General features: G+C 47.0%; 1 long non-coding RNA gene across 1 annotated transcript; it reads left to right on the top strand.

The window, feature by feature from the left end:
- Positions 1-362: 362 nt before the first annotated feature.
- Positions 363-4,727, top strand: LOC137862390 (uncharacterized). The gene is made up of 3 exons (XR_011100227.1): positions 363-664; positions 1,152-1,603; positions 1,717-4,727. It is a non-coding gene; the product is annotated as an uncharacterized lncRNA (long non-coding RNA).
- The last annotated feature ends 3,547 nt before the right edge of the window (positions 4,728-8,274 follow it).

An 8,274-nucleotide genomic window follows, 5' to 3' on the forward strand; every position in this document is an offset into this window, starting at 1 on the left:
GTGTGCTTGGGATTCGAGGCAGGCAGGCGGATCCCCGTCTAACTGAGGGGCTGGGAGCTGCTGCGTTCGGAGTGATGCACTCTCCTAATCCTCGAGTTTCAATGGGTTTTCTGATGTGATTCTGTACTGCCTTCCCTGTTTTGCATCAGATGAAATCGGGTGTGAAACGATAGGAAATCAAACCAGTAGGCTCACCTGCCCTCCCACCGCTCATTCGCACCGGTGTGAGTGCTGGCAGCAAGCACAACACAGAGCGAGTAATTAGCCCTTAATTGCCCCTGATTAGTCATACGCAGCGTGCCCATATCAGTGGTAATTTCAAGGGGCGATGTGTCTGGGGACACACTTCCCCGTTGTTACCCAAAGGGGCTGGCAGGGATGGTGGTGGTGGTGGGGTCCTGCAGCTATGGGGCGGGCTGGTGGGACCCGTGTGGGGTTTTGGCCTCTAAAGCCAAATACAAGCCCCTCCTCACTGCGTCCTGGCCATGTTCCCCACCAGGGCTTGGCAGTGAGTATCTCTGCACCCAGCTGTGTCCCCACCACCACTGACCACCCCGTGAGGAGTGGTGATTTTGGAGGAATTTAGATGGATAGCAGCAAATCCTGATACCTGCCTCGCTGTCTGGCTGGGGGGTTATAATGATGTATTTGCTCGAGCACCTAAGTAAGTGAATTATATTAAGGCTCTGCAAATGGTCATAAATATGATAGTCTGTGTGAGCTGAGGTAATTGCCTGCTTTATACATGTGTTTATCTTCACCGTGCTGCATACACAATGTGCATTATGTCAAAAAGATGATAAGAAGCAGCCATAATACCCCTGAACCGCATGCGTCTCTTTGGTTTATGGCTGAGGCTCCGAGTTATCTTACGCAGTTACCTGCGGCAGGCTTAATGGAAATGAACCTACTTACAAAATGTCAAGGAGCATTAATTGATAATTTCTGAGGCCTACCTGGCTAAATAGCAACTCCGTGCTGAAACCTGGAGCTGCACCTTTCATGTATGGAGAATAACGTGTATTCATGGGGAATAATGTGTATTCATGAGAGGCTTTTATAAGGTTGTTAGCTGCGTGGCAGCCCCAGCTGGCTGGTGCAGGCAGTCCTACAAAACAAGGTGCCGAAAATAAAGTTTCCTTCCCCACCAGGGAGCTCCTGGGATGGATGTTCAGCGCTTCAGCAAACCAGGCCACATCGTTCTGTGTGTAAACATCGCCTCACTAACCTAATTCCGGACCCATTTTTGACAGAGACCTGGCCTACATGAAAACCTTTGCCGTCAGCACATCTCCTGGACTTGGGGTGAGTGTGGCACACGTGTGCCCCCGCACCGGGGCAGCTCCCCCAGATCTCACTGCTCATTGCAGGTGGAAACCTCACTGTGCCGGGGCTGTACCAGTGCTGTACCCTCAGAGTGATGTGCTGCGGCCAGGACCGGCTCTGTTTTTCACAAGGCAGAAGAAGGAAAGCGTTTGGGATCGGCACTGATCTCCTCGCATCCACCACTGCACCTCCAGGATGTTATGGCAAACACGGGAAAAGAAAAGCAGCCTCCTCGTCTGCAACATGGGGATGATGCTGAGCACCTCCAGCTGGAAAGGTGAGGCAAGCCCAGGTTTGTTTATTTGAATAACTAGAAAACTTTTAACTTTTAATTATGATGGGCCTGGCTTATACAAAACCTCAGCGTCTCCCTTTGGTTCTTGGTGCCAGGCCCCAGCAAGGTGCTGGCATCCCCACGGGAAGCTGGGCTCCTCCTGCCCATGGTGTGAGGCTGTGCAGTTCCTGCTCCGCAGCGTGCCTCCTGTCAGGGCTCGTGGGACCGTGCCTGCCTGCCTGAACAGAGCTGCAGAAGGCTGAAAGATGAAACTTTAAAGCATTTATAGATTTTCCCGTAATATGTTCTTATTTCTTTTCCATCAATACAAGATTCGCTTTATCTAGCGCGCTGAGGATAGGCATGCTCCCAGAAAATGATGCCAATAATGTTATTTTCATATACAGGTACGGGGATATAAAATGAAAGATTGCCTGGAGTGCACGTGGTGGAAGTAACACAAGCCTTATTTAGGAAATTTGGCTGTGTTAGCACAGCAGCCTGCAGCTCCCCATGCCCCGATTTTCTGGGCTGCAGTGGGGTGGGGAGGTGTTCCCAGGGCCCCATGTGCACAGATCAGCTTTGGTAGCATCAGCAGAGGTTTTGCAGCAGGTTTGGGGCCAGAGAGCTGTGCAGTAAGGGGTTTCTGTGGCAATGGTGTGGCCAAGCCAGAGATGGGTGAGCCCCCAAGGGGGCTCAGGGTCCTGTGGCCACCCATGTGGTTCTCTTTGAATTCCTTTAAAGTGTTGTGTGGTTTGGTGTATCTTTATTTTTAGCTCTCTGATATTGTGGCATCTTTTTTGGAGATGCTCAGCCTGGTCCTGTGCCAGCCACACGTTCCCCTGCCAGCCCCCTCGGTGACCTGCAGGGAGGAGAGCCCTTCCTTGCTCAGCACCTGCCTGGAGCACTTTGTATAATTTTTTATTTATTTTAACCATTTTGATGGCAGTGCCAAGGCCCTGTGGAAGATGTTTCCCTCCCCACCTGGTGTCGTGGATGCTGCCTATAATTTCTGGGGGCAGGAGCAGGGGCTGGGAGCTGTGCACCCCAAAACGCAGCCTGCAGCTTGCCACCGCGATCAGCTCCCCTCCTGCACCAAGCTGGCTGTTCGTTTCGCACACCACACCAGTAATCATTTTGTCTTCCCTTGCTTGAAACACAACAAAAATGCTTTAACCCATCTGCCAAGCAACTGCCTCGAATTAAATTTTGCGATAAAAACAAATGAAGCGTAATTGAGGAGAGACAAGAGAAACTTGCCCTGAGAAAAGAAAGATAAGGAATTCCTGGAGATGGTGGTGCAGTGCACATCGTTACCCTCTGCATGCCAAACGTCCCTTCATCGCTGCTGATATTGCACGTCCTTCCCATCCCCTCCTGTGTGAGACCTCCCCTTTAAGCCCTTACACATGTAACTGGAAGATTTAGGCCTGTTGGCTGCCACCAATTAGTCAAAACATGCACTGACAGTGTCCTGGAGATGGGGCTTGAAGGAGATGCGTTTCACAGAGATGCTCGGATACCTGCTGAGAACAGCAGAACCTCCTCCTGTCCCAGGTGGGCTGCCTGGCCGTGAAACTGCCCGTGAAATGCGAATCTATTGTTTGTCACGCTAATTAGTAACCCAACATCGCTCAGTTAAAGATCGCTAGGAAGCACCGAGAGATGTGTGTTAGTGGGAGAAAAATCAAGGAGTCATTTTTGCCAATTATTTAATACAATATTATTCTTAGCATTTAGGATAATTTAATGCACATCTCAGAGTAACAAGGGAGTTGAAGGGAAGTTTTAATGTAACTTAGTGTGAAAATAGCCTTCAGAATTTGTTTTATTCAGAGATTTTTGCATCAAAGCTCCTCTAACTATTAATTTCCAAAATTCCAGGATTTAATGGCAAACAAGAAATATTTCAAAGGAACTTTAGAGCTATTACTGCATGAAATACTTCACAAAGTACTGTCCTCTAAAGCACTAGATGGCTTTCAAATGTCATCGAGTGCTTCAAAGAGCAGCATTCCTTACAACATTTCTATACAATATTTCTTTTCAGTTTTCTACAGCTGACTCATTTCATATAGCACGGAAACATTCTCAGATGGGCAAAATCAAGTTATTGTTACGTTCCAGCAAAATGCTGGACTCAAAGCTGCTTTTGTCTGTTGAGCAGGAAAGTTGGCAGTGAAGGTGGGGGAACTTAGATAAGGGGTCCAGACCTGGCGCATGCCAAAAGGGGACCCTGAAAGGTTACTGGGGAGAGAAGTTCCTCCTTGGATGCTGTAAAAGAAATAGGAAGATAGGAGAAAAAAAAAGTTTTCCTTCCTTCACTGTCTTACTGTCCCGGTGCTGAGCAGGATTTGGGCACTTCCAGTGGCCCGGGGCGGCCAGGGCAGCGTTAATGACAGCTGGAATCACACCTCAATCCCATTACCAGAGCGCTACTAATTGTAAATTCATGCATGCCGAGGATTAATTGCCAGCAGGTGTCAAAGACATATTTCTCTCTGATCTGGGTAGGGGGTAACTTTGTGGTTTTGCTTCTATTGTTCTGCTCTTACCATTGTTCACTGGAACATAAAATGGATCTTTAAGGGGAAGAAATGGGATAAATAATCTCCCTGTCATCAGAAAAGAAAAGAAAAAATAATAATTTGCCAGTGCAAGACTTCAAAGGGCAAAAATTGTTAATTAGGAAATTACTATTTGAAATAATCTAATTGGAGAGGCCAGGCGGTTCTTAAAAGCTAGCCTGTAATTTTACAACCTGCCTGCGTTAACGGGCTGTGCGTGCTCTGCCCCAGCCATTTACTTGGGCTCCTCGCCTACCTGCGCCGTAAGGAAATGAGTGAATTCAGACAATTAGTGGAGCTGGTGATGGCCAGGGCCCTCCCAGTCACCACCAGTCTGCCAGACCTCCGGGGTGACTGGTGGCCACCCTGCTCTCTCCATCCCTGGGCACAGATCCCAGTGAACGTTGGCAGGGTGGAGCAGGAGCTCCTGCTGCCGTGCTGCAGAGGTAAGCTGGGCTCGGTGCTAACTCAATGCTTTAATTAAGGGGTTAGTGCTCACGGACAGCAAATGGAGAGCAAATGGAGCAAAAGGAGCAAATGGGGAAGGACATCACTTAGGAGGTGACTCCCCCCAGCTCCAAATTGCCTTTTTGCTGTTGTCTCTGCAGAGGATGCAGGGATTGCAGTTTTTGTATGCGTTCGGTACGTGCAGGGCATTCACTCCTCTTGGAGGTGAACAAGCTCGCATTCAGTGAGGCACACTGGGAGCACCCACGAAGAGAATTACTGCTGAGAAGTAGCACTCTATAAATTCATGCCTTACTTTGCTCCTTGTCCAGATGGATAAATCTTGATAAAGCTACAAATGAGCTAGTCCTAGGCACAAAGAAACTAAATTAAATAGTCCGGTGTTGGTCTGCAGGGTCAAACGCAGCATCGCAACTGGAACAGCCAAGTTGGAGAGGAAGAGTTTAAAATTCAGTGACTTTTATGGGTTCTTACAACATGTACAAAATATGTCATTTCAATCAATATATCTGAGAGAAAAGGCATGGCACTGCTGCAGGAATGACAAAGCAGATGGAGCAGTCAGCAATAATTAACTACACGGGGAGCGTGAGGTTGTCTGACTGGGCTGCTCCAGTAGCTTCCTTACAAGCGTCTTCAGTGCAATAGATGATGCTACTGCATCTGGTATCCTGATGTGAAAAAAGACTCGTTGGGTACTTGAAATTATAAAATAATAGGGCTGGAGGAACTGTTGTCACCTTTAACAGGAGCTGGGACACAGTCATTAATTGGGAACTACTCTACAGCACTTATGTTGATGAGAACAGAGAATGGACCTTTTGGGTTTACTTTTAAAAATAAAAACACTGCCTGTAGCCTTGCATGCCTTTGCAAGCATAAGGCTGACAGCCCACACACCCCATAAAAAAGCCAACATTTTTTTTTTTTTTAAATTAGCACCCAACTTCTTGCCAAAGGAAACAGAAGTGAGCCAGTCCTATGAGTTTCTCTATCTCTGATCTCCCAACAAGCCAATCCAGTGAAGTATCAAAAGCAAATGCCTGTGAGGCAGGACATTTATTCAGTGCAGAAGGAACTCACTTATTATGCGCATCTGCTGAAGTGTAAGTCTTGACCAGCCATCCAAGAAATGAGAGATCCCTGTGCTCTTAGCATGCCTTATGTTAAAGTAAGGCTGTCTATCTCTGGCTGATAGATTTAGAAAATAGAAATAATGCTCATATGCTGTGCCTTGTGGCATTCTCCCGTTGCCATTTTTCCAGTAAGTAGCAGTTAGCACTTGTGCACAGTCACTGGCATTGAGTCCATTGCAAACCAGCATATCAAGGATAGGCTTTAATTATTTTACCTGTATGAAAACAGTTTCTTAATGGTATTATGGATGGCTTTTTGTTTAGGTTTCAATGGTAAAGTAATTAAGAACAAATTTCAGCTCAGTGCAATGACATTTTTCTCATTTATTCATTCTCTCAGAGAACAGTACTCGCGGGAGTCGCTCCCTCTGAGTATGCTGAGCAAGATCTTTATCTCCTGAAATAGCAAAAACTTGCCTTTGGTCTTTGTCTCTGTATCCATTTTGGACCACATCAGTGCATATCAACAAAGTGAAGTAAAACCAAACGTGACTGACTGAAGCCCAGAGGAGGCTCTAGTGGGCATTTCTCTGTTTGACAGCTGTCCTTGCCGTCATGCCCAGCCATCTCCAAGCCTAACCAGGTGATTCCTCTAGTAGCAATCTTGCAGAGCCCACTTTGGTGAACAGCAGAAGAGGCAGGTTTCCATCTGCACAGGTTTATTTTCCCTTCACTGCAGTTAAAAGAACACTCAGCCTAGCAGGATTTGAAGTCAGTAGCACAAAATAAAGCAGCAAGATCACATGAAGGCAACTGGAGGAACTGCAAAGGTGTAAGCAATGGATGGAATAGTAATGAGAGAATTCAATAAAAGCCAGGGAACACGTAGCACTTTGAGGAGTAAGAGATAAGCAAAACTAAATGCCCAGTGAATGTCCCAGCAACAGTTTCCCAGCAACAATAAATTCCGCTTGTGATAGGGACGGCTGGGGAAAAGCTGAGGACTGCTGGTTTTCCAATCTCCTGCCAAAACCCCGCGGTCAGCGGCACCACTGCATAATGCTCAGTACGACGTGTGAAAGTTGCATGGGTTCGTACGGTTCTGTGCAGCAGCTGCTGCCAAGGAAATTATTCAGAGAGAGGGAAGCTGACAGACAGCGCTGATGATCGGCGCTCGAGCTCTTTGAAGATGTATCTGTCTGCTCCGAGAATTAATTTGACTTCCAGTTCAGCTGGAGGATGCTGACAAAGAAGTCATATTGCTAGGTGGGCAATTTGTGGGCTAGGCTTTCTGCACAGAAGTGATGTTGGCCTCTTGCTTATCTGTTACCAAGGAACAGGGACGGGGTGGCTTGTTGCCACCTGGGTCGGTTTATCAGTGTAACTGGGTCTTGCAGATTGAAATAAATGGGAATTTCCTGTGGATGAGCATCTGTGTGGCAGTAAAGGGTATCAACCAGTTAAAGGTTCACACAATTTTTGAGGTGAAGGAGAAATGAGGCTCAGGCAGGTACACTCAGGTATTCTGCCAATGGAAGGAGAGAAAGTGACAAATAGTCAGGGGTCTCAGAAAAGCCTGGATGGAGGAATAATAACCATCAGTAGGCAAAGCCATCTGAATTAGATGGATTCCCACTTCTAGGAAAGACCATCAAGATCCTAGGGTTATTATTGATGGCACTGAAAGTTTTACCTCTTTCCTTTTTTTCTTCTCCAGCGCTCTGGTTGGTATTTCAATGTGCAAAGGCAGGTGATGGAGGGATGCTGGAAGGAAAGTGAAAAGCAACAGAAATGGGCTGGAACAACAGCTGTGCACTGGCAAGGAGTACAAAGACAAGCAAAAAGAACTGGAAATAATCCTAAATGACAAAGTTTGTTATCCTAGCAATTTCTAAAACATGGAGGAAAGGGAATCAGGTAAAGGCAGGTCACCATTTCCATGGGCTTTCTCAGTCTTCTCTTCTATATAGTGTCCTAGACCAGATTTTAAGGGTACCTGAGCAGCAAGAGGTTCTGAGTAGCATATAGAAAATTCACTGCTCCCTGCTCAAACTCTTACCCATCTGTCAAGTCAGAAAATTCTGCCCTGCATCCTGCTGTAAGGGATGCCCAGATGGGCACCGTGGGTTGTCTCAGGGAGAGCCAGGGAATATTCAGGTGAATAAGTATTGCAGAGACTGCTCCAGACCGAAACCGTTTCAGGCAATGAATCATTTCTGGACTTTCGAAAGGTCATTGTGAGTTCCCCTGAACTTTTGAAGTTGGCTGCTTAATAAAACAAAATAAAAAGAAAGAAATGTTAGCAGAGAGAAATGCCAGTCACGGGAGGTACCTGAGGAGCGCTCCGGCAGGTCGTGCCACGGCGGCTTCTGGGGAGAGCAGCCAGCAGTGCTGCTTTGCCCGGTAATGGCTTGAAATTAAATGCAGTCTCTCCTTACTGCAACATACTTAAATCGAAGTTCATTGCCCTCCCGGGCACCTGGGTTTTATCACTGAACTCTCAGAGGTGAGGGAGCCAAAATTTTGCCTGCACTTCTGCTGGAAACTGAAGCCAGGCTGGCAG

Source organism: Anas acuta, chromosome 11 (assembly GCF_963932015.1).
Source record: "Anas acuta chromosome 11, bAnaAcu1.1, whole genome shotgun sequence".
Classification (NCBI taxonomy): Eukaryota; Metazoa; Chordata; class Aves; order Anseriformes; family Anatidae; genus Anas; species Anas acuta.